Source organism: Elephantulus edwardii, unplaced genomic scaffold, assembly GCF_000299155.1.
Source record: "Elephantulus edwardii isolate Elephantulus edwardi_28Jun2011 unplaced genomic scaffold, EleEdw1.0 scaffold00041, whole genome shotgun sequence".
Taxonomy (NCBI): Eukaryota; Metazoa; Chordata; class Mammalia; order Macroscelidea; family Macroscelididae; genus Elephantulus; species Elephantulus edwardii.
Window position 1 is genome coordinate 186122 of NW_006399791.1, and position 25970 is coordinate 212091.

General features: G+C 44.1%; 1 protein-coding gene and 1 pseudogene across 1 annotated transcript in view; both read left to right on the top strand.

The window, feature by feature from the left end:
• ARNT2 (aryl-hydrocarbon receptor nuclear translocator 2) overlaps positions 1–25970 on the top strand; it is a 197412-nt gene that overhangs the window by 53909 nt on the left and 117533 nt on the right. The gene's annotated exons all lie outside the window — the stretch shown is intronic.
• On the top strand, positions 7458–7942 carry LOC102857917 (annotated as a pseudogene).

The window sequence follows — 25970 nt, forward strand, 5'->3', positions numbered from 1 at the left end:
ATTTATATAACAGGGTTCAGATCTTTTGTTCCTAGAGTCGCCATGAGTCACACTTGACTCAATGGCATTTAACAACAATAAACATAATGGTATTCACCCTTCATCAATCTTAAGGAGATTTAACCTTGACAGCTTGACAGTACCTAACAACAACAAAAAAGATAAGATTTAAAAATCCCACTTTAAAGTGCAACAATGAATGAATGGAAATGCAAAGTGTCTATAAATTTTCATTGAAATGAATAATAAATTTTTTTAGAAAAGAAAATATAATTTTTTTAAAAATCTGACTTTTTACTATATCCCCCCATTTCTCATATATGATGCAACTTGGAATTCAGTCACCCATCCAGATGTAGACAGGCAGTTTAATTCCTCATGTGTGTCCCTTGCCATGGCACTCCCTTTCTGTCATGCTGGCACCAGCCCTAAACCTGGGCTTCTGCCTCTCTTCACCTGCCTGTTCTGGCTTAATTCGTTGTCTGGTGCCTGAGTCTTACCCACCTTCCCCCTAGACTCGAACGAACACTGCCACTTTGAGCTGTCAGCACAGATAGATGCTGAGCCGGACACTGTCCAGAGCCTGACTGTCATGGAGAGCTGTGAGAGCAGTGGACAGTGGCCACAGGCAAGGGTGCGTCATGTAATTAAAGAGTTCACGTAGGAGCTGAAGCAAGACAGTGAGATGTGTAATGCCAGGAGACACACACGCCTGAGGGACACGCACACACCCCTAGGAGGCATGCACACCTGAGGGGGCAGAGTGGTGAAACCTCACTTTAGCAAGAACCAGGTCCGCTCAGACTGTCTCTGCCTGTTTGCAGGGTAAAGAATCTGTGATCAGAGGTAGGACTTCTCCCGTCGTGTCTAGATTTGTTTGGGTTCTTTTAATAAAATTATTTCTTTTAATTGTGATTTTAATGAAAGTTTACAGAAAAGTTAGATTTTCGCTCATTCTTTGTTGCCCATTTTACCCTCTCTCCCTCCATTACCCTTCTCGCAGTTCACTTAAAAAAATATTCATTCATTATTACACAATTACATCCCCCCTCCCCTATTCTCTTTGCAATTTACCTCTTATTCTGGGCTGTTGTCATATGTATAATACCTAATCATACATTCCTTTTAAACAGTTCTAGACTTGAACTTTGTTTTAGCTAGCTCCTAAAGCCAGACCGAGGCACACCATCCTCTCCCCAGTTCCAAACTCTTTTCTTCCCCTTGTCCCCCATGTGTGAGGCCTTAGGATGCTTTGTCCAGAATAACTCGTGAGGGAAGGGTTCACCTTAGAACCTACAGGGTTCCCAAGCTTTGCAAATTTCACAGAGGAGACTTGCCCAGTAATGCTGGTGACTGACGGGTTGGGGGGAGGGTAGGGGTGTGGGTGGTTATGTTTGTTCACTCATGGAGCTTTCCTCTATAAGACAAATGCTTCCTGGAGTCACACACAGCCACCTCCAGTGAGGGACTTTGCAGGGAGGCAGGCCAGGACACAAGCAAATCTCACCACTCTTGAGTTCACTGTGATGGCACACAGCCACTAAATTCTGCCCTTTGGCAGTAGAGAACCATCTGCTGCCCATCAAATGAGATTGACATGTAAATGTGCAGAGTCCAGTTCTTGGCCGAGCTGTGCTGTCTGCTTCCTGCTTCAGGCTGCAGGAAATGGGGTGGTTTCTAGAGTTCTAAAGGAGATGACGGAACAGTGGGTTAGGGAAAATATACCTTTGTACAGATCTTATATTTACAAGGCACACTCTAACCCATAATCTACTTTTCATTTTGTAAGTGGCTAATAAGTCATACTCATTTTACAAAGTAGGCAACTAAGGCTAATGTAGTGCAACAGTTTGGAAAATGTTGCTCAGTGAGGCAGTAAAATTGTTGGACTCTCCTTGCTGGCTTCTGACTCCTGACTTGATGCTCCTTCTTCACCCTTAACCAGAATTGAGAGGACTGGGAAGTGGTATGGCTGTAAAGTCCAGATGGAGGAGTAGCCATTCACTTCTTTTTTTATTTTATTTTATTCATTTTAATGAACATTTACAGAGATTTTGGATTTAACATTCATTCATTCATTGTTGCACTTTTCTCCCTGCCCACCCCTCCCCTCCAGTTTGCTCTTCTCTTTGAAAAGAAAAAAGAGAAATTCCTTCATTGGTATACAATCCCCACCCCCGTCCCTCCCTCACCCCCCGCCCCGAGTACACTCCACTATGCAACAGTATGCCTCTGTCCTGGATAAAGGGGGAGAAAGAGATTAGGGGTCAGTCTGAATGCCCATCCCATGATATAGGTCAGTCCCATAATATGGGTCAATCCTGCAATACACGTATGTGAGTTAGACCTGAGAGCTCTACACATTGCCTTACATTAGCAGAGATTTAACCACAATAAAGAGTCATTGGTGCCTTTCTTTGTAATGCCAAGAGTCACCTCCTACAGACCTGTTCTCCATTCTCATTTTGGCACTGTGGCTTTTCTGAGTATTTTGACATGGTGGTTTTTTGCATGTTTCGAGGAATATCTGAGGAACATCTGGAAAACATTTATTGCAGTTTTGTAAATATACTTGGCCTTTCTTATCCTCTAACTCAACCAGCTTCAAGTCCAAAATATTTTGGGGAAAGAAACAATTAGCAGTCAGAGCATTCCTTCAAATGCTATGAAGGAGCAGAAAGTGATGTTTATGTTGTCTTAGGTACTAGAAGTAGTCTAGAGGCCGTTCAGCATATACAGCAGGATGTGCATATATACGACATACAGATGCCCTGCCCTTTGAGAGCATAAGGGACTTGAGTGTCTGTGAGGTTTTGGTAGGAAGGTGGAATGCCTGGATGCAGTCTCTGGTGGACCCCAAAAGATGACTCTCTTATTTTCTCTTTGCCATCAAGACTAAACTGACTCATAGCTCACCCTCTATTGGATTTACAAGGCTGCCAGTTGCATAGGAGAAGATTGCCCATCTTTCTTTCTCCAGAGGGGTGTGACCTTTGGGTTAGCAAAGTAGTCCCCACCGCCTTCACCGCCAAAGATACCTTGAAAGGACAACTGTGTTAAAAATCTGCAGCCCTTGAGATGTAGTCATCCTCAGTGCAGGCCAGGATCCCATATGATCTTTTAAAGTCTGATGCTTAAGTCTCTACCATTTTACTGTCTTCAGAAAGCAGCCCTCGTGATTTGAGTGTGAATCACAGCTTGGAAAAAATCAGCAAGACTCAATCTACTTGAAGAAAGAGGGGGAAAAAAGATAGATAGATAGATAAATAGATAGATAGATAGATAGATAGATAGATACAACCTAACATCCTTACATACAGGAGAGAACTTTAAGCAAAATAAATAAAAACTTCATCACCAGCAACAAGCAAAACATTAAGAATATAATCAGCCTTACAGTTGAAAAATAAGCAACCTCAGCATTTTACACCCTCTTTGGAAGACTCTTCTTAATGACTACCCTTTGCCCTGTCTGTCATACTCAAAAAGTAACTAGACAAGCACTTTTCCCCACCCCCCATCTATAAAAGGAAACACTAACAAAAATAACCCAGAAGTCCTGTTGTTTTTAGGCACATAAAACTATTTTGAGTTACTTTAAGGCATTTAAAGAGACAAATTGAATCATTGCTTCCTGCTAGTGTGATTCAGATTTCGGTAATATTCTCACGTGATGGTCAGATTTTGTAATGCCTTGGTTAAAAATAACTGATTGCAAAAACTCCTGCTTGATCAAGAAAATTAAAATACTTTCCTTTCACTTCACTTGTGGGGAGGAAAAAAAAGGCACATTTCCTTCTGAAATGTCATGATTCACGCCAAATGGTTAAGTAAAAATGTGCATCTAGCACTGATCTTTCCTGTTTATTGCTTTTTCAGTGGACGCTAATTTGAGGGAAACATCTGCATTCAGTTTTCTCCTTATTTTTGTACATTCTTTTCTTGTCCTCCAACGCAAAGCCTCCCTTGCTGTGGTTTGCTCAGGCAGTTATCTGATGGGCTTGTTTTGATCTTCCACTTTTGGGTGTTGACATAAATTACTCTCTAGTGAGCTATTTACAATGTCATTCTCTAACCTTGAGTTGAGTGCACACAGTCTGAGGACTTGGAGCCACAAGAGCTCAGACATCACACAGCCCTGCTCTCGCCCGAAGTCCTATAATGTGGGCATGCAGCTGCTTCTTAAGTCTCTACAGTGGCCAAGCTGGTCACCTCGGGAAGGGAGCCTTTTTACTTTGGAACGACATATAATTGTGCAGAGCTTGGAGCCCCATCACCCCCACATCCATCTCTTCTAACTCCTGCCTCTGTTTGAAACAGCTCAGGCCACATTTCTTTGGTGGAACAGGGAGTCTGAGCATAAGAACTGTGCAGTAAGAGTAAGCACTTTGGAAACATCCTGCCAAGGGTTTTAGTCTTGACTAAGGTTCTCGTTCTTGCGGAGCCTTTGTTTCATTGTAGTGATGGTGGTGAGCACAGTACCTGGCATGTACCAGGCAGATGCTCCGGTAGGTGTTGGTTCTGCCCCCTGACTGTGGATTTGTCACACTCAGGTGGCTTGTGTGTTGCTGTGATGCTGGAAGCTGTATCACCAGTGTTTCAGACACAAGCAAAGTCACTCGTTGTAGTCACTCTCCTGCTATTATGTACCACTGGTGAAAATCTGTAGATCACAGAATATTGTCTGTGATTTTGACTTGAGATGTATCACCAGGAAATACCAATAGCTGAAGAAGGATATCATGTTTGGTAAAAGGGGGAGGAGGTGGTGATGGTGAGAGAAACCCTCAGTGAGGTGGTGGTGGTGGTGTTTCAAGGTGCCATGGAGTCAAGCATGACTCATAGTGACCCTGTGAGCAACTGACCTGAACCCAGTCCGATCCTGTGCCATCCTCACCATCTCTGATACCCTCGAGCCCATTGCTGCAGTCACTGTGTCAGTCCACCTGGTTGAGGGTCTTCCTCTCTTTCGCGGACCCTCCACCAGGTTGATGAAGTAGCGGCATCACCGGACTCGACACATTCCTAAAGAAAATGAAGATGACGTGGGAGGAGGCAGTGTGGGACATAGGCTCGCTGTAAGTCAGAGAGTTCAGCAGCAACTTCAGAAATGCTGATTTCTTTTTCCTACAGTGAGCGGCCTCTGTCTTAGGTGGAGTTTTCTAGACACAGAGCCTCGCTGGGGACTTGTGCACCCTTCATTGAGAAGCGATAGAGGTCAGAGAAGAAGCAGAAGAGGTTAGGGAAGCACTACAGAGCCTCCCACCTGGAGACAAGGGAAGGGGCTTTTGTAACCCCGTCACATCAGTCTCTGACCAGAGGCCCTGAGGGGTGGACAGGGGCGATAACTAAGGTGGCAGGTACAATGGGAGGCATTATTAGACAAATGAGACTCAAAGAGGCCTCAGGAGATCTTTAGGAGAAAACGCACTTACAAAACAAAGTACCGTCAGCTTCCGGGGAAGGGTGCACCTGCCTAATTAGGATCCAGGAGATGTGGGTGAGACATGAGCCACGTCTCCTGAGGAAGCTCGTTTGTGGAGTGGTGACTGTCAGGCTTGTCCTCAGGAGCAGCTGAGGCATGTCCACGACCACTCACCAAAGCCGCAGGACCAGAGCCACGTTGATGGGAACGCCACGGCCCCCTCTCCTCCTCAGAGCCCCTCTGAGGCTGGGCCCCTGCGTCTTCATAATTGAAAGGGAAGCCCTTTGTCTAAAGTCAATTTCCCATCTTTGTTTAATTCAACACACATTTATTTAGGGGATAATGGAGTGCCCAGTACTGTGCTTGGCACTCAAAACAAAGCAGTGAGTACAGTACACACGGGAGCGCTCATAATGGGGCTTTTCAAATTGCTGAAGAGTAGTAGACAAAGCGTAGTTAAAACCATGTTGTGTTTTCAGGGGGAAGAACAGGAGGCCCTGTTAGTGTTGTTGTTGCACCATCCAGTCAGCTGTGACTCCTAGTGGCCCTGTACAACAGGTCTGCAGCCTTGTCCTATCCTCTGCCACCTCACCATCTGCGCTATGCTGAAGCCCACTATGACAGCGTCAGTCACTCTGACAGTCCATCTTGTTGAGAGTCTTCTCTTTCCCTAATCCTCCACCTTTCCCAGCATGACGTCTTTTTCCAAGGATTAGCCTCTTCCAACAACGTGCCCCAAAGTATACGAGACAGTAAATTTCACCATCCTTTCCTCTAAGGAGCATTTGGGTGGAGATAAGATACCCAGGACTCTTCTCCAGCAACGAAATTCAGAGACATCAATTCTTCTGTCATCCTTATTTATTGTGCAAATTTTAGATGCTTAGGAAGCATCTGAAAATACCATGGCTTGAATCAAGTACACTTTGGTCTCCAAATAGACGCCATTGCTCTTTGACACTTTGGAGGTCCTTGAGAGAAGATTCTCCCAACACAACACATCTTTTGGTTTTTTTGACTGTTACCATGGGGCTAAGTCACATGTTGGAGATAAGGATAGTGAGACAGAAAACCTCTCTCTCTGTGTGTGTGTGTGTGTGTGTGTGTGTGTGTGAGAGAGAGAGAGAGAGAGATACTGAGATTTGAGTAAAAGTTAACAAAACAAGTCAATTATTGATTCAACCTTTCAGTCACACACCTTTCATTTTCTAACATTAATTAAAAAACCCATACTATAACTACACTTTTGCCACTTCTTTCCTGTAATTCTCATTTCCCTTAATCCCTTTATTATACCCTTCCTAACATCAGGGCTTTATCCTTAGGCAAATACTAATCTCTTTTAACCTCATACAGTTGGTTATTCTCAGGAGTGAGTGCCTCCCTGGTATAATTGTTCACCTTTTAGGTTTGTCTATTGTTTGACTGGAAGTTGAGCCATGGGGTGAGTTGTGTTCAAGTTTTAAAAAGTGACTAAGGACCATAGTCTTGGGGATCCCACCAGATTCTTTCAGACCAGGATGCCTGGCCTTTGTTAATGTTTCTTGTTTTGTTCCACATTTCCCCTGCTCTCTCCAGCCTCCTCTGCTATGGTTCTTCCTGGTATGGCCATGAGTGCTGGCCAGCTGCCATTTAGATTTTGTGGTCTTGGTTGAAATGTGATTGGTCGAGTAGTCCTTGAGACTAATTGTTCACAGACACCTTTGCTTTTCTTTCTAGTTTATTACAGTCAGGGAGAAAGCAGTAGGTGCTCCTTCGATGACTACTCACAAGATTTTAAGACCTCACTTGTTATTCACCAGAGTAGAACATTTTCTTTGTGAACTATCTTATACCTTTGACCTTGACATCTCCCCTCAACTGTGGTGCCAAGGCTCCAGAACTAGAAACTCATTCCTTCAGGGTGCTTGGTTATGATTTAGAAACAATGGAAAGGTGGGCCTGGCTGGCAGGGACCCAGAGGGTGCGAAGTAGCAGTGTTGTAGGGACTCCAGGAAGAAGGATTGGGTGTAGGGGGGTGCAAAGTGGGGAGATGGATAAACTGACCATCAACTCAGGATGTCTCCTTCTGGCCACCAATATCTTCGCCATTGCCAGCATCTCACCAACCCTGACTGGATCAACACCAGGGAGTAGGCAGGAGCACTCACTCTGTCAGACCATCCACGAATGAGACCGGACATGCATCCTTCTCCGGCTCCCCAGCGTGGGTCACCACACTGTTTCTATCGTCATGGGAATCATTTCACCGACTGTTACATGTGGTTTGCTAGTTGCTTCCCACTTGTGAAGACAAGCTACAAAATATGCAGTGTGGATAGCATTCACTGGAATCATCCTTTTCTGTGTGACTGCCCTAATACTTCCAATACGATTTTATATCAATGAGGTCGGAAGTGAGCCTTATAAATTACCAAACAACATTGTCGTTGGGTTATATTATATATTTTTGTCTTACCAATTTTCTTTATGAATGTAGGACTTCTGTTTGCTGGCAAAGTTTGTTTACCACGCTGATGAATGTCTAAATTGCTTGACTCTCTTTTCATTTTTTGTTGGTCTTTTTAAAATTATTATTATTTTGGAGAGTCAGGTGAACAAAAGCAAGGCCTCTCACAGGAGGAGGCTTAGATGAAACTGATGTTGAAAGAAAAAAATGTTTTCATTTGTTCTCACTGTTCACTTTGAATTTAAAAAAAGAGAGAGAGCCTTTTCCATTACCAAGTACAGACTCTATTGACTAAATCTCCTGAGTATATTCAGGCAGTCAGTTCTGCACTGTGATAGCAACTTAGTGAAGGAGAACACTTTATAGTAAAAAGCATCAGGCCCTTTTGTGACTCTCTTGTTCCGTTTTTAACGTCAAACGATTCACTTGAAGAAGAAGAAGAAAAAAAGTCTCAGTATTTATGGATCGTGGTGGACCAGAGAAATCCAAGAGACATTCAAGTGGGGCTGGCCTCACCTGCTAAGAAAGTAGTCCTCACACCTTCCCTGTAATGGCATAAACCTTTGGCACCAGAGTGGATTGCCATTGCATTACTACACCCAGAAGCCAATAGATCAAAACTTGTTTGCTAAAATGTATGTAAAAATTTGGAAATTACTTATTCTCTGTGTACAAAAAAAGAAGTAAAACCTTTAAAAAAAACAAAAACACATTGGAAAGGCCTCTTATTACGTGTTACCTTGCAACCTGCAGTCTTGGCCTTGTTGTTATTGTTGTTACGTGCTGTTGAGTCACTGAATCAGTCCATCTCATCAAGGATCTTTCTCTCTTGCACTGTCCCTCCATCCTCCCAAACGTGACGTCCCTCTCCAAGGACTGATCCCGCCTTGTGACATGTCCAGAGTATGTCAGATGAAGCTTCAGAATCCTTGCCTCCAAGGAGTAGCCTGTTCTCCTAGCTGTCCATGGTATATTCAATACTCTTCTCCAGCACCACAGCTCAAAGGCATCAGTTCTCCTTCTATCATCCCTAGTCATTATCCAGCTTTCTGATGCATAGCAAGTAATTGCAAAGACCATGGCCTGGATCAGGCACACTTTAGTCTTGGCCTAGTCACTTAATGTTCTAAATTATTTTGCATTAAATTCTATCAGATTTTCTACATGTAAGAGAATTTTCAAATAAGACCAATTTTACTTCTCCTTTTCCTATTTCATTTTCTTGCCTACTTAATGCCCTCATTATAGGTAGACTATAATCAGAAATACATTTTTTCCCATTGGGCAGCTTGTTATACACATGAACCTTGCCAGATGGAAAGCACAAAGATTAAGTTTACTGTATTTGTATAAAGACACAATGGAGTTTCTCACTATCATCAGTCAGAATAAAACTAGGACCCAGTCACGGGACAGACCATAATCAAGTGGCCATACGGAAGTTGAAGTTGTAGCTGAAGAAAATGAAAACAAGAGCCAAAATACCATCCTGAGCATAGCCCATCTGAACTTAGAGACCAATGCAATAATAGATGTGAAGCTTTGCATACAATGACTAAAACCCAGAAGTTTCCATTGTAGCATGGCAAAGACAAGTTACAGAATGACATTAAGGACATCATCGTGGAAAAAAGCAAAATATCATTAAAAACACAAGAAAGAAATGACCAAATAGATGTAAGAGAGACTCAATAATTTCTCTTAAATATCTTGTAGCTTGAAACAGATTGAAGAAATGATGACCTAAAAAAAAGCTGCACAGAAGATTTCAAAGGGTGGTTTGAGAAGACAAAATGAAGTATTACAGTGAAGTGTACAGAGAGCTGAAGTTAGAAGACCAAAAGGGAAAAACACACTCAGCATTTCTCAAGCTGGATAAATGTAGAAAATGGACCAAGAATCAGTCATTGAATCAGAACCAGGGAATTCAGCATGTTATAATACCAGGAAAGGTGAGTGTCAGGGTTATGTCCTTTCACCATGCTTATTCAGTCTATATGCTGAGGAAATAACCTGAAAAACTAACTGTATAAGGAAGAGCAGGGCACTCGGTTTGGAGGAAGAGTCATTAAGATATTCAGGTGCCACAACCTTGCTTGCTGAAAGCAAAAAGGATGTAAACCAACGACATACTCTGAAGTGATCCATAAAGCTAGTGTCATCGATAAAGAAGAACATCTTCACCAAGATGGGTTGACACCGCAGCTGCAACAAAACAGTGATTTTGGATGGCACAAGACTGGACAGTGTCCCGTTCTGTTGGTCACTGTGAGTTGGAACTGACTAGAGGGCCCTTAACAACGGCAGTGGTAGCATGTGGACGTGATGAGGGCAGACATTTTTGTCCTTCTCATAACCACAGAAACAGCTCAGTCTTTTGATACTTAGTATGATGTTAATTGGAGTCCCTGGGTGCTACAAATGGTCTGCTAACTAAAAGGTTGAAAGTTCATGTTCACCTTAAGGCACTAACAAAGGCCTGGTGATCTACTTCTGAAGAGAAAATAAAAAATCAGCCATTGAAAACGTGTGAGGCATAGCTCTGCTCTGACACCAATGATGTTGTGTTGGAATCCAGTTGATTGCAACTGGCTTTTCCTAAACCAGGATCCTTTTCAGTAACCTACTGCTCAGTGCTCCCTGAATTACAAGGCTTTTCTGTCTGGCTAAAGAGAACTAGGATCATTCTCAGCCTTGTGTGAATTCTGGGTCCTGTTCTCTTTAAACCTCTCCATTGGTTCTTTTCTGGACTTAGGAGAGTTTGTTCCCATGTGTGCATTGATCAGAACTCAAAGAAATTCAAAGAAGTCCTTTTCCAAAACTCCGGAACTCTTATTCTGATCACCCTTCCCCTCCAATAATTTGTCCTGTGAACTGTAGCTGCTTTAATCCCCCTGGACTTTCCAATCCATTTCTCCAACTTGGAGACTCTGCTGGGCCCCATCTGGGTCCTCTCTCCCTGGTCTGCAGCCTGGAAATACTCTCAGGCAGGCAGGTGGGGGTCACTATCAAGTGGTGCTCCCTCCCGTCTTTCAGGGATCACTCTCTTCTTTGCCCAAAGCCTGATCTCTTGAGGATTGTCATGCTACATATTTTTGTGTGTGTTTGATTGTCTCAGAAGGGAAGGTAGAAATCTGTTCCCTGTTACTCCGTCTTGGTTGGACTCAGGCATCCTTCTAATATTTCTTTAATACATCTTCTTTGTCTCTTCTGTCAGCAATTTTCTGCAATCCCAATGATGAATCTCCTGCTTCAGTTCTTGAGGAATGCTACCCCTTTGTTCATCACATACACACACACCCTTTTTTTAATCTTTCTTGAGATTTTTGGGGAAATGTCTCAAATATCATTCCTTATTTATTAATTTAGTTCAGCAGCTTCACTCCTTGTTGCCTCCACTTGAGTTTTCCATTCTGAAATCCTGCTTTCCATCTAAAAGAGATCTTTCCTGGTCTCAGGTTTTTGGCTTTCTTTATGAAAAGATGTTTGCCCATCTCACCAAGATTTGATATACCATCTTTCTGGAATCTGGGAGGTATTTAGTCCACATCATTTCCTTTCTTTTTAAATATTGAATCTTTTAATACATTAAGCACCCCGACCCCTTAATTTGTCTTACATTTTGAACTCTTATGGAGACTTGAAATAGTTTCTCTCAGTGCTGAGTCCTAACATAGCCACTGTGTTTTCAATTAGTTTTTTAGATTGGGGGTGTTGGTTGCTTGGGGAGAGGTTGGAGGGAGGCAGGGGTGTACATGAGCCATGGTACCTGGAAGTTACTGAATATCACCCACTGTCTAATTGGAGTGCTATCTGAAAATAGTACACCGTAGCACATTTACCAGTTTCAGTCAAGGTGGTAGAAGAGCTCAGCCCTGACCTTCCTGTGTTGAGGCCCTGGACCACTTCTCTTCTACTTTCTATTTCCCTGTTCACTTCTGCTTGGGGATTTAGGTGCTTCCCTGTCGCTTCCTTGCTTAGTAGTCTTTTGCAGATCTGGCCAATGCAATATGTTTTTTTATTTCTCTAATTTGATTTCCAAGAGCATTGGTTGTAGAACGAAATGAAAGGAACTAATTGACAGCCTCAGTTATTTGATTATTAATTGATACATTGTTCCTTCCTTTAAGAGAAAATTATGGATTTTTTTTCTGTAAAAATTATGCGGTCGAGGTGTCTGATTGCTTTTATCTTTTCAAGAGGGGCAGATGATGAAGGTCAACTTTCCAACATTGATTGCTGGGTAACAGAGGTGAGACATGTCTCCAGTCTCTACCTATCCAACAACTCCGACAACGCCTGTCCCTCGCATAATGCTTTCTGTTATTTGCTTGGGCTCAAGAATCTGTGCACAGTCTTTTTTTCATTGAGATGTAATCCATTGTGAAGGTTGAATTCTTTGATCTTCATCAGTAAGTGCTTTTCATTTTCAGCAAGCAAGGCTGTGCCATCTGCATATCACAGGTTGCTCATGGTTCTTCCTCCCCTTCCATCACAGCGTTCTTCTCCACATTGCCCAGTTCCTCCTGTTGTTTCCTCCACATATAGATTACACACGTCTGTGAAGTGTGGGGCCGCTCAAACTTACTTCCATCCTGACCTGTCTCCAATGTCTCTTCAGAACTTCCTCAGTGTGTTTGTCTGTTGAAGGCTCTTCTCATTGTTTTTGGAGTCCTTGAATGAGTCAAACCAAAAGAGTGGAAGTTTGGGTTTATGCAGAAGTATCTGGGCCTGGTGAATAGAAAATAAGTCTTTGAAAACCCCCTGGGATAAACCCCCAAGACTGACCTTTTGGGACTAAACCCAGCTGGTGGCTGAACTTGTAACCTAGAAAGTGAACAAAGCTACCATATTAAAGGAAGTACTCTTTAGAATGATCAGCCATTCAAGATAAAAAAAGGTACCATCATCCCAAATAGAGCTCATTTGACAGGAAAAGGTAGGCTAGAAGGACCAGTGGAAACAAGAATCAGAAGGAATGAGAAGTGTGCTGTTACAGTGAATGCCATAAAACAAACGCTGGGCGGAAAACCATTTTGCTCTGTAACCTTTTGCTTGAGGCTTAATAAAAAGTTAAAAGAAGGGGAAAGAATTCTGGAACACAGTTCTACTCCAACTTATATGAAGTCTCCATAAAATGAAATTGACTCCATAGCAACTGGGTTTTTCCCTGAACACATTCCCCCCGCTTCTATTTATATATATTTTTATCATTTTATTAGCAATCTATGAAGGAGGGGAGACACAAGCCGAAAGTTCCTTCTTGAACTCCATGTCAGCCTGGCCCCTGTCCATATCTCAGGCTGCCTTTTTCTCCAGTCAAGGGGGAGAGTCAAGGGGTTAATCATTTACTGTTACTGTTAAAATGAAAACCCTCAGGCTTGCATTTCTGGCATTTTTGCAGCATGATACCCCAAGAGGAATGTGTTTTCTTTAAATCACACTCCAGCATATTCTAAACAAGATGAAGAATTTGTACTTTTGTCTACAGATTAAATAGCAGAAGAGGTGCCGGCCGCGGGGGGACTGAACGGTGATGATTTTATAATGAATAGCAGAGCCGCAGGCTGCAGCAGGCCGCGCTCCCGTGATTCCATGTCATGTTTGGAATGTGAACGCTGGAGAAAGTTAGGAAGTTCAGGGCCTTTGGAGAGCCTAGTTGCTAGGGTGGTGGAAGTGGCATGGCCTGTCCCCACTTACCCCATTCCCCCCTCATGTTGGAATTCTCTACCCTATAGTGCAGGTTTACCTACAAATATCATGGTCTTTCAATTGTTCACAAAGCAGTTGTCTCATTGATACTCTTACACAGATTTTTTTCCTCACTCCTATTTGCCACGCTGCTGCCTGCTTCCAGCCTGGTTAGCCTCTCATTAGCACCTTCCCCAGATGGTAGGGAGGGGCAAGGACAGAGTGACAAAAATCAGGCTTCCTGGTGTGCAGGCTTGTGTAGAGAGGCCCTTTACAGGGCCTGCTCTTAACCATGCTCAGTCCTTTGTCATCAGTCCTGGTCAGAGTCCCCACCAGCCATTCTGTTTCTTTATTCTAAGACTAAAATCTAGAATACCCAACCCAGACCAGACATCATCTCTCTTGGTCTCTCAGGCAAAGGACTTGAGAGTGGGGGATGACTCCTAGCACTTTAACCCCCACTTCCTGTAAATAGCATCACTTCGATGGGTCAGCCAGGAGCTCCATTCTGCACACCATTCTGCTCAGTGAACATCAACATCATCCCCATCCTGTTACTCCTACCCAGCATGCTTTGTGCTGTGATCTGATCCTCTCCCAGATAGCTGGGCCACTCAGCCCCAAGGGTTCCTGTCTTCCCCTCAGTGCCAGATATGGGCAGCATGGGCTGTATTTCAAATAGGAATTAAACCACCAATGTTATTATATTTAAAATACAAATCATAAGATATTTCCCAAGCAATATGGAGAGGTAAATGTTTTGGATATTATAGCATGAACTGGCCTTTGCAAAGTGTATTTATTGAGTGCAGCGTCAAAGGATGGATGGGCCTGCCGGAGGCATATTTCCTAAACATCTGGAGTCTCTGGCTTTCCTGCCTCCACATGAGAGACAGTGGAACAGCCCTGAAGGCTTGAATCCTCAGCTTGCTTCTGTCCATGCCTTCCTGGTTTAAGGGCCTTGTAGGGGCCCAGGGAGCCCCCCCTCTTCAGCCTGTCTCCTCCCTGGCCCAGTCAGTCAAGACTGCCCCATCCTCGGGCTCCCTTCTTCTGCTCTTCAGCACCAGCTCCTAGTCCCACGTCCTGGGGTATGCTTCTCCCATGGCTCCATGTCTGTACCCTTCTGAACACCAAACCCAAAGCCACTGCATCAAGCTGATTCCCACTCCTGGCAACCCTTTGTCAGGCTTCTCTTTACGAGAAGAGATTGCTCTTCTTTCTCCCACAGAGTGTGTTGGTGGACTTGAACTGCCCCCCTTTCAGTTAGCAGTGTGTAATACATGACACACTAGTCCACCAACGCTCCTGCACTCCAGAACTCCTTCAATGTGAGCGTGTCCCCTAATATCGCCTTTGCCCTGTCTGGTAAGAAGCCCCCACACCCTATCTCTCCCTCCACTCCCTGGTACATTTTGTGCTTTGCCCAGAATTCTCCTCCAGTCCTCTGAGTTGGTCTGCTGGGTTTATGGTTAGGCAGGACTGATGTCATATTCTCCCCAGACTCTGAGCTACTCTGCACTAAAGTCAATAGGTTCCTGCTCCCTATCCAGCTTCTAGAAACCTATGGGTCTCCTGCACTCATTTTATTTTCAGAGTGAAAAATGTTCATCGTGAAACTTAACACCAATTCAGCAAGTTCTATAAAGCTCAGTGGCAGCGCTTACATTCTTCCTGTCAAATGCACTACTTTGTGACAATACTCTTTTGAAAGACTTTGTTGCTTTAAGGCTGACTCCCATCCTGAGGTGGGAGGTGGTGGATAAGGTTAGGCAGTCATTTCTAGACCAGGCCTATCTGAACTTACCATAGTCCAACATCCTTTCTGCTTCTCACAAGATGACTTGTCAGCATCATATGATACATGGGAAATTGCTGGCCAGAGAATGATCTGGGAGAGTGGAGTTTAAAGTATCCTCTTAATCAAGCTGGTTAAGGAAGCATCAGTTTGTTGCTGCTTGGTGGTTAGACCCCTCACCCTTAATACAGAAGCCCTTGTAGACTTTAAGTGTCACTTTCCCCCAGGAATAAAATCATACACTGAACTTGTCAGTGTTGACACGTAGCCAGCTATCCACTGGATATCACCAGCCCTTCTTGCCTGGGTAAAGACGAGATTTATTAGTTGATCAGTGGCTCAGGTAACTAGGAGATGGTTTGTGTTTGCTGCCACTGTTATTGAAAACAAGCTCTGGTTGTTCTGTGGTTAAGGCGTTTACCTACAAACGGTTACTGGTTCGAACCCATCACTTGCTTGGTGGGAAAAGATGATATAGTCAGCTTCAATAATGATTTACAGCTTTGGGAAAACCCTGTGAGGTAGTTTTACTCTGCCCTGAAGGGTCATTGAGACAGAATAGACTCAGTGGCAGGTTTGGTGTTTGGTTGCTGAAAAGACAGTGAGTGCTTGGCTTCTTGCAGTTCTTTGACATTCCTGCTTGGGTGGAAAAAAGTTTAAAATGTTATATTGCTTTGTTAGTCTCAGGGTGAGGTAGGCTTTGAGAGGCCATCATCATACAACTTCAAAGATTCCTTAGGAAATAGAGGGAGGAGAGAGACACATGAACATTCGTTCCGAGGAACGTGCGTGGAGTTGCACTTTGGCCACCACACAGTCACCAGAGCTTAGCCGTGACAGGGGTGGCTGTGATCTAGAGCAGAGCTACTGACCAGCCACTGTGCAGACGGCGCCTTGCCAGATAGAGACCCGGCCGCATGGGATGGCTGGACCAGGTTGAACGGTTGGCAGGTCTCTACACAATCAGAAGGCAGAACTCATAGAGCAGCCAAGTACCCAGATAGAATCGGAAACAAAAAACCCAGATTCCCTTCTGACAATTAAACTACCATGATGTCATGTTGATTCCCTATAGATTACTGACTTTCTGTCCATCTAAATGGACTCAACTTCTGTTGAGTGGGAGTGAAGTTAGTTATGGCAGTTGTGAGAGGATGGACTGGGGGGATCTGGGAGTGGGAGGTGAGTGGTCTCTTGGTTTCCAGAAGGAGCTGACACTGTGGAAAGAGTCAGCACTTGCAATCCAGCAGCCCATACTCAAGTCCTGGCTCCCACACACCAGGTGCGAGAGAATCTTGGTGGCATCATTTAGTGTCTCTGGGCTTCAGTTTCCTCATGGAAACAATGCAGGGACTGGCAAGGGAGGTGTCACAAGGAATGACGGTGGGGGAGCAGACAATGAAGAGGCACAATGTCCATGGAGAAGCCAAAGCAGTAATCATACTTACTACGAAGTTCGTTTGCTTTTTGTTGTTGTCATGCACAGTTCTTGACAGTGATGTTATTGTAAGAGGCCTAGTCCAGCTGATAGTGACTCCATGTGACAGAGTAGAACTATCCATAGGGTTTTTGTGACCTGTAATCTTTATGGGAGCAAATCACTGGGTCTTTCTCCCACAAAGTGCTGTGTGGGTTTAAACCACCAGATTTTCGGTCAGCAGCCCAGTACTTAACCACTGCACCACCAGGGCTGCTTCTTCACAGCAGTATCCCTTATAAAAATGTTTCCTCTTTCATACTTTGGACATTTAGGCAAGGCTCTTCTTTGGAAAGGAACGTCATGCTTGGAGAGGTGAAGGGTCAGTGAAGGAGAGGGAGACCTTCAACAAGATAGATTGACATGGTGACTGCAGCAGTGGACTCATTTGTGTCAGAAATGAGGGGATAATACAGGAGAGGGCAGGTGTGGAGTTGGCCTAAGAGTTAGCTTTTTTTAGCCATTAGTTAGTTAGCTGCTTCTGTTATCTGGCTACCTTAACTGCAGACACATGGTATTGCAAATCACCAGCAGCTGTGGGACTAGGATAAGAGAGTGCTTCCTGTATTAGGCAGCAGCTAGACCATGTGTCTGCAGGTAAGGTAGCTGGAGACCAGAGGTGGGTAACTAATGGCTTTTTAAAAGCCAATTTTTAGGCCAACACCACAGGATTAGCTTCCCCTTACCATCATCTGTATTTAGGAAAATAAGTAAGCCAGCACCTTACTTTTTATATCCTGATCCCCTCATTTTAGATACCCAATTTTTAATTTACCCAATTTTTAATTTTCCCTGTTTTACCAAACCAGTACTCTGAGAAATAAGCTTGTCTTTTTCTCTGAAGTATCGTCTGTTACAGTTGAATCCATATCTGTAAACAAAGGCCCAGTCTAGTGCAAAGCATCAGGTCATAGCAATTAACACTAGTTCTCATAATGAAACAGTTCATCTGGTTGGGCTCTGGTCAACACATCATCAGCCATCTGTTGCTAGATTCAAATGAGTATCAGTCTCTAGCTCAGGAGTCCACGCATCTTTCTGTTTCAGACTAGCTGATTCCCTTACTCGGCTTTAGGTCCACATGGGCCAAATCAGTTCATCAAGGATTCTTAGGCCTCCCTGTTCCACAAACCAGTAACCCTCCTTCATTTATCCATTCATCATGCTACCTGGATAGTGCTGAAGGAACAAGTCCAAACTCAGCCTGCCTCTTCATTACTGTGTATCTCCCACTTTACACATCAAGTGGACTGAGCTGGTCAACATGAATTGAACATACTCACCAGCTTTCTTTAAAGTCCTGGAAAGGGAATTATCATACCTCTTCCTTCCTCTCTTCAGGCAAACCAGGGTGGTTACCATGAGTTAAGCATAAATGTTAGCCTTTTCTTATCTCAGTTTCATTGCAAAAGTCTTTTTCTGCCTGTCTGCTTTCTCAGAGTATTGGTTTGATAAGATGGGGCAAATTAAAATTTGTTTATTTAAAATGGAACAGTTAGGAAATAAAGAATAAGGAACTGGCTTACATATTTCCCTAAATATAGATGATGGTGAGGGGAAGGCTAATCCTTTAGATAATGAGGAATAATGGCTAAGAAAAGCCGGAGGGTGGGCTATAGTGTCAGCCTAAACATTGGCTTATTTTAGTCACTACTTAACCATTTCTGCTCTCCAGCCACATTAACTGCAGACACATAGTCTTGCAGATCTGTATGGTCTTGCAAATCACCAACAGCTGTGGGACTTGGAAAAACCAAAGAGTGCTTCACATACTGGGAAGCAAGACTTGAGGCAGGCAAGACTTGTGGCAGCAAGACCCTGGTGAGAGAGAGACGCTGGTAGTGGAGAGACTGTGGCATTGTGGGGACAAGCGGTGGCAAAGGTGTGACTTGAGGCTTCTTGCATTTGGGATGGCCACTGTTAAAGGTTTGGCTGTTCTTGTTGGATGTTTGAAGGAGAAGCTAACTTATAACTGCTCTGGGGCAAACCTGCTCTGGATGATTTAGATTTAACTACTGAACTGAAACCAGCGTCAGGACTAATTGAGGAGTTGTGCATTCAGACTGCTTGGCTAAAACTTGGATTTGCATTGAGGGATATTATTTTTTTTAAATTTTTTTTTTAAATTTTAGTGTGTGTGTGTGTGTGTGTGTGTGTGTGTGTGTGTGTGTGTGTATGTGTATGTGTTTGTGCCGTCAAATCAGATCTGACTGGTACAGGAGGAGATTGTTCCTCCTTCTCCAGCAGAGCATCTGGTGGATTTGAACCGTGCACCTCTGGTATTGCAGTATACCTTCTTGCCACTAGGCCACCAGAGCTCACCATATATCCTTTACCTTCTCTACTATCCAGCTTCCTTCCCTAATAAATCCCATTGTTGAAACCATAACTGTGAGTCGGTGAGTCAGCAACAAATGAACAAACCTCTTGCTGCTGCTGGGGCTCTGGAGGCACCATGGGGCTGTGTGGCAAGTTCTTTATTAGCTTTCTGCTCTGGGGCCGTGAGGGACTATGCTATTCTTGTTCCCTCTGGCCCTTTCAGAGAGACATTCATGGCCCTGTCCCCCCAATGTCCTGTTATAACCTTCAGACAGCAGGTTTCAGGGCAGCGATACATAGGTCACTATGAGTCCTGTTCAACTTGATGACACCTAACAACAGGACCGACTGATCTTAACCTGCCTCTTTCACCATATGACTTATTTACTAAAGTTTTAGTAAAATTGGCATAATGTTCCCTAATACCTAACCCTTAGCAAAGTAGTCAGTAAGTGAAGGTTTCCTGTGCATATGAGTGTTGGATAATGAATGAAGACAAAGGAAGAAAAACATGCCTTTGAATTGTGGTGTTGGAGAAGAGTGCTAAATATCCTGTGGACTGTCAAAAGAACAAATAGTTCTGTCTTGGAGGAAGTGCATCCAGGGTAGTCCCTAGAGGCAAGGATGGTGAAACCTGATCTTTCTACCCCCTTGGACATGTTGTTAAGAGGGGCCAGCCCTTAGAAAAAGACATCATGCTGGGGAAAGTGGAGGATCAGAGAATGAGAGACAGACTCTAAACTGTGACAGTGGCCTCAAACATATCAGATACTAGGTCAACACATCATCATAGTACAGGATAGGGCAAGGTTTGGTCAGATCTGTTCTTCATAGCTTCACTATGGATTTTAGATGACTGGATGGTACTTAACAAGTTGTTTGTTATGTGCCGTCGAGTCACTTGTGACCCATAGCGACCCTATGTACAACAGCCCTAAACTCTGTTCTGTCTTGTGCCAGTCGCACCGCCTCTGACACACTGATTACCCCAGTCACTGAATCAATCCACCTCATAGAGGGCCTTCCCCTCCTGCGCTGTCCCTCCACCCTCCCAAGCATGATGCCCCTCTCCAAGAACCAATCCCTCCTTACAACATGTCCAAGCTATGTTAGACGAAGCCTCCAAATCCTTGCCTCCAAGGAGCCTCCGGTTGAACCCTCTCCAGGATGAATTTGTTTGTTTTCCTAGCAATCCATGGTACCCTCAATACTCTTCTCTAGCATCACAGGTCAAAGGCATCAATTCTCCTTCTATCCTCCCTTGTCATTGTCCAGCTCTCTGACGCATAACAAGTGATAGCAAAGACCATGGCCTGTATCAGAAGCACCTTAGTCTCCAGAGAGACACCATTGCTCTTCAGTACTTTAGAAAGGTCCCTAACAGCAGACTTCCCCATTGCAATACGTCTTTTAATTTCCTGGCTGCTGGTGCCAAGAGTGTTGACTGTGGAGCCAAGCAAACTAAAGCTGTGAACATTCTCAATCTCTTCACCATCCATCCTGATGCTGCCAATTGGTCAAGTGGTGAGAATCTTTGTCTTCTTGACATTGAGCCTCAATCCATTCTGAAGACTGCAGTCCTTGACCCTCTGCAGCAAGCATTTCAGGTCCTTCTCAGTTTCAGCAATCAGGGTTGTATCATCTGCATAACGCAGATTGTTGATAGATCTTCCACCAATCCTGACACCGCATTTCTCCTGATAGAGCCCAGCCTCCCAGATAATCTGTTCTGCATACAGATTGAAAAGGTATGGAGACAGGACACATCCCTGGTGTACACCTTTCCCAATTTTGAACCATGCAGTATTTCCTTGCTCTGTTCTGACGACTGCCTCCTGGTCCAAGTATAGGTTCCGCATTAGCACAATCAAGTGTTCTGGGATTCCCATTCTTGTTGGAGTCAGCCACAGTTTGTTATGATCCACACAGTCAAACACCTTTGCATAGTCAATGAAACACAGATAGACATTCCTCTGGTATTCCCTGCTTTCAGCTAAGATCCATCTAACATTAGCTACCATATCCCTAGTACCATGACCCCTTCTAACCCCAGCCTGGACTCCCAGCAGTTCTCTGCTGACATGCTGCTCCAGTCGGTTTTGGATAATCTTACCTGTCAGAAATCAAATATGATTTCTTTCATCTCAGGCATTGGTAGCAAATGCCTGAAGATATATACTTGAACTAGGCTGGGCATAATCATTGGTCCTAAAACTTGAATGCTATGAGTGTGTTCTTTCAGCATTCTCATTTTTTTTTCTGGTGAGTCTCTTTCCTTCTCTTAGACCAACTCAGTTCTCCAATGCTGCTCAGATCCTGTCAAACAGGAAAGGGAGAAACAGGGAACTCTGATTGGCCAGGTTGGATCATGTCTTCAATCTTCAGAACAATCACAATGGACAGAGTAGAGAGTAAAGTACTGTGATTGGCCTAACTTGTGTCAGGTATCAAAGCCCTCAGTCAGTCACTGTGGCCAACAGAGTATTCTATTGTATAAGAATTTGTATAAGAAGAAAGCTTGTTTTTTTACTTTACAGATGAAGGAAGAGCAGGAGATCTGTGTCTCAAAGCACAGTGGGGGGTATGTGCTGGGTACGTAGAGTAGCCGTGGTCCCTATGCAGCCCTGGTGGTGCAAACTCTTAATGCACCCTGCTGCTAGACAAAAGATTGGAAGTTCTTGTCTACCCAGAAGTACCTCAGAAGAATGGTCTGGCAATCTACTTGTACAAAATCAGTCACCAAGAGCCCAGTGGAGCAGAGCTCTCCTCTGACGTATATGCCGTCACCATGAGTTGGTGTCAATAGCAGTTGGATTTCAACTTGTGAATCGGTATTCTTGTACCCTTGGCCATTTCCAAGCACTAGAGATCATGAAATAGAAGGGAAATGTGCCCATTCATCTCCAGTTTGATGGCTAGAGCTCACGGCACCAGAGTTCATTGAGAAGCAGGCCCTGTGTACACTGCTTAGATTCCTGTGCTGTGGTGGGTGTTTTTTCCTGTGTTTACAGCTGTACTAATGGTTGGGGTCAACCTTTTGCGAATGGGAACACATTGTCACTAGAACAGCAACTGTGAAGCATCCTCCAGTCTTCAGACTCCCCTTTCAGCAGGACACGCGTTTTTGGAATCACATCAAATGATGTGCATCATGGAGCCAATGGCTTTGCTTTTGTTGCTAATAATTTTCTCTTGTTTACCTCCCTCTCTATCTTGACTTTCCTCCTTTTCTAACCAAGATAAGATGTTTCCAGTTTTCTTAAGAATTTTTTTTATTAAATAGTTCTTTATATTTGTCTTTCTGTTATAGCCTGGGGAGCATTTTTTTGCGCACAAAGCCTTCTTTTGTGACTTTATCCAAGACAAACTTCTGATTCTTCTTTTGTAAAGTTACTACTGACTATAATAATACCTAAAAATCTGCTTACTGAAAACAATTCTGGAAGGACCCTCATCCCATAGAAAAAGTTGCTCCATTGGGCAAATCTGCCACCAAGGACCTCTTCTAAGGGTGAAAAAGCAAGGATGTCAATTTAAAGACTAAGATACAGCTGACACAGGTGTTTGTATTTTCTGCTGCTATGTATGCATATGGGAGATGAACAAAGAAAAAGAAAGACTGAGGAATAATCAGTGGTTTTGAATTTCACTAGTGAAGAGTATATGGACCTGTCTGGAGGAAGTGCAAACAAGGTGCTCTTTGGAGGCAAAGAGGGAGCTCTTCATCTCAGTACTGTAGGCCTGGATCAGGAGAAATCAGTCTCTGGAGAAGGACGTCATACTTGGCAAAGTTGAGGGTTAGCAAAGAAGAGAAGACCCTCAATGAGATGGATAGACACTGAAGCTGGAACACAGCAGAGCTTGTGAGAATGGGCAGATACTCTTTTCTCTTGTGTGTAAGGTCACTGTGAGTTGGAGTTAGCCGGATGGGCACCTCACAACGACTATAGCAACAAAGGATGTGTATACTTTTGTTTTTATGAAAAAGCCATGGATGTTTCAGAAGTAAAAAACACAAAACCAAACACTTTTCATCGGCAAAAATAGGAAGATAAAATCCTCCAGCTGTAAAGCCGGAAGCCACTGCCTCTGCAGTGAGATCTAGCGGGCCACCATGTCCCCTGTCCTGGAGAAGGTCATGGAGGAGCTTTGTCTCTGACCTCACTGCCTTTTCCACTTTGAGACAGCCAGGCTTCAGATTTGGGACGAGTTGTTATTCATTGCTCATCAAGTCCAGAGCGATACTCATTCCCACCATTTCTCGTTATCTTGAAAGTGTCATGGGGACTTTTTGGCAAAGGCAGCTTGAGCTCTGCTTCCTCTAGAGGCTGCATACTGTGGTCACAGAGAGATGGTCATGGTGGGAACCTCACCCTTTCTGCCCACCTAGCATTCACGGCTGTGTGGATGAGCAGGAAAGGTTGTTGGCTTGAGGAGCAGGAAGTCATGAGAACCCCTGGCTGGGTGACTTAGCTTGGCCCAGAGTCGGGGCTAGGACTGAGTGAGGAGACCAGCAGGTCTGGAATGTAAGGAGAAATGTGGGCCTGAGCTGACAGCAGATGTCCATTGGACCTAGCCATGGATGGCTGGGGATGAGTTGACCACAACCCAACCAAGTGAAGAAAGGAAGATCCATGTTGGGAGCTAGGGTTGACTGCACTTAATGGCTTGATCTGAACTGATCTTTGCTTGTGGAAGTAGATGCTCTGAGTTTCCAAGTCAAACAGAGGATTCTTCAGCAGAAGGGACATCCTTATTCCCTCAGAGCACACTGTTTGATCGGGATGGGCAAACCAGAAATTGGCTATCCAAATAAAAGGAGGATATTAGAGCATGAGGCATGAAGTAGCTGGCTTCCACACTTTCAAGAAAGTAATTATTGGTATGATTTTAAAGGAGGGAAACCGTGACAAACTGTATAGGCTGTGTAAAACACAGTGTATATGCATGAAACACAATGTATACGAATTAAAAAGAAAAAGACAGGAGCCTTAGTATAGAGGTGATTTGATAACCTTTTCAGTCAGACTCTTGGGGGAGCAGCTCTCCTCTCATGCGATTGTTGGCCACATTCCTGAGAAGCAGGGAAAACAATTTTTGTCAAGGTATCAGGTGATTTCGTGAGGGTTTAGGTCAGAAGCATAAAATGAGAATGGCCAAGGACACATGATGCCCTTGCAGTGACAGATCCACAATGGTCCCTAGCTCTGGGAAGGAGCTCAGAGGAAAAGATGCACCAAGTCAGCACCCAGTTCAACAGAAATGTCTGCTCTAATGTGCTGTCTTTCTGACAGAGAACAAGAAAATAATGGTAAGGCTGTGGTCGAGTGACAGAGAGAGCACGACATTGGGGTAAGGAAACCTGCAGGGATATCTGTGCACTTTCACTGGCTTCTTACTTGGAAACAAATCACTTCTTCTTTCTAAGTTTTAGTTTCCACATTAGTGAAATGGGCTTTTCATTAATGCCTATGACTTTTAGTCATTTGCGATCATTTAAGAGCTGGGCAATGAATAAAGATGACAGAAGAATTGTGTTTGAGCTGTGGTGTTGGAGCAGAGTGCTGAACATCCCAAGGACAGCCGAGAGAACAGCCAGATGTATCTTGGAGAAAGTGCAGCCAGGGTGCTCCATGGAGGCAAAGGTGATGCAGCTTCATCTCACATACTTTGAGCATGTAGCCAGGAAAGGTCGTTCCTTGTGGAGGGACAGTGAAGGAGAGGAAGACCCTCAGCCAGGTGGGTTGACAGGGTGGCTACAGTGATGGGCTTGAGTGTTTCGGAAATGATGAGGATAGCAGGGATAGGACAGGGCTCAGATCTCTTTTTTCAAAGGGTCCCTATGAGTCATACTCAAATCTAGGGCACCACACAGCAGCAACAACCTAGGCTTGCTGTATGTCTTAGGTAATTTACATAGGCAAATGCATTTAAGAATCCTGGTGACAGAATATAGAAATGCTCTGCCATTAACCTAGAGGTTGGTGGTTCAAAACCCACCCAGTGGCTCAAGGAGAAAAGACCTAGCAATCTGCTCCTGTAAAGATTCACTCACTCCCCACTCCCTCCCTATCTCCTCATTCCTTCTTCATTCACTATCTCCCTCATTACTCTTCACTTACTCTCTCACTCACTCACACTCTGACTCACACACTCCTCACTCCCAAATACACTCACTCCTCATTCACTTGCTCCTCATGCCTCCGTTACATTCACTCACTGTCCTCAAATGGAACTCACTAAGAGCTGGCCCTTCATTGGGTTTCCAAAGCTTTAAAGCAAACAGCAGAAGATTTCCCATCATTCCCCTCAGAGTTACAGGTGAATTTGAACTGCCAGAGAAGCAAGATTGTTAGAGCATCTTCTATGAGCTACAGCTTCAGAGCTCCCTCTCTGTAGATTACAGTCTAGGAACGCCTTGGGAAGTTCTGCTGTGTCACATGGGGTTACTGTGAGTTGGAACATAGCTGACCCTCCAGCAGGTTTTCAGAGGCATTTAATTGCACTGGAGGAGATTGCCTATCCTTTTCCCACAGAGCAGCTGGTGGCCTCCAACTGCATGCCTTTAAGATTGCAGTGCAACTTCTTGTACCTGTTACTATATCTGTCTGTTGTTGTTGTTAGGTGCTGTAAGGTTGAGTATGACTCATAGTGACTTTATGAACAACAGATCTGAACCCTGTGTCATCTCTGTCACTCTCGAGTTCATTTCTGTAGTCACTGTGTCAGTTCACCTAGTTGATGGTCTTCCTCTCTTTTGATGTCCTTCTACCTTTCCAAGTATGTCCTTCTCCAAAGAATAACCTCTCCTAGC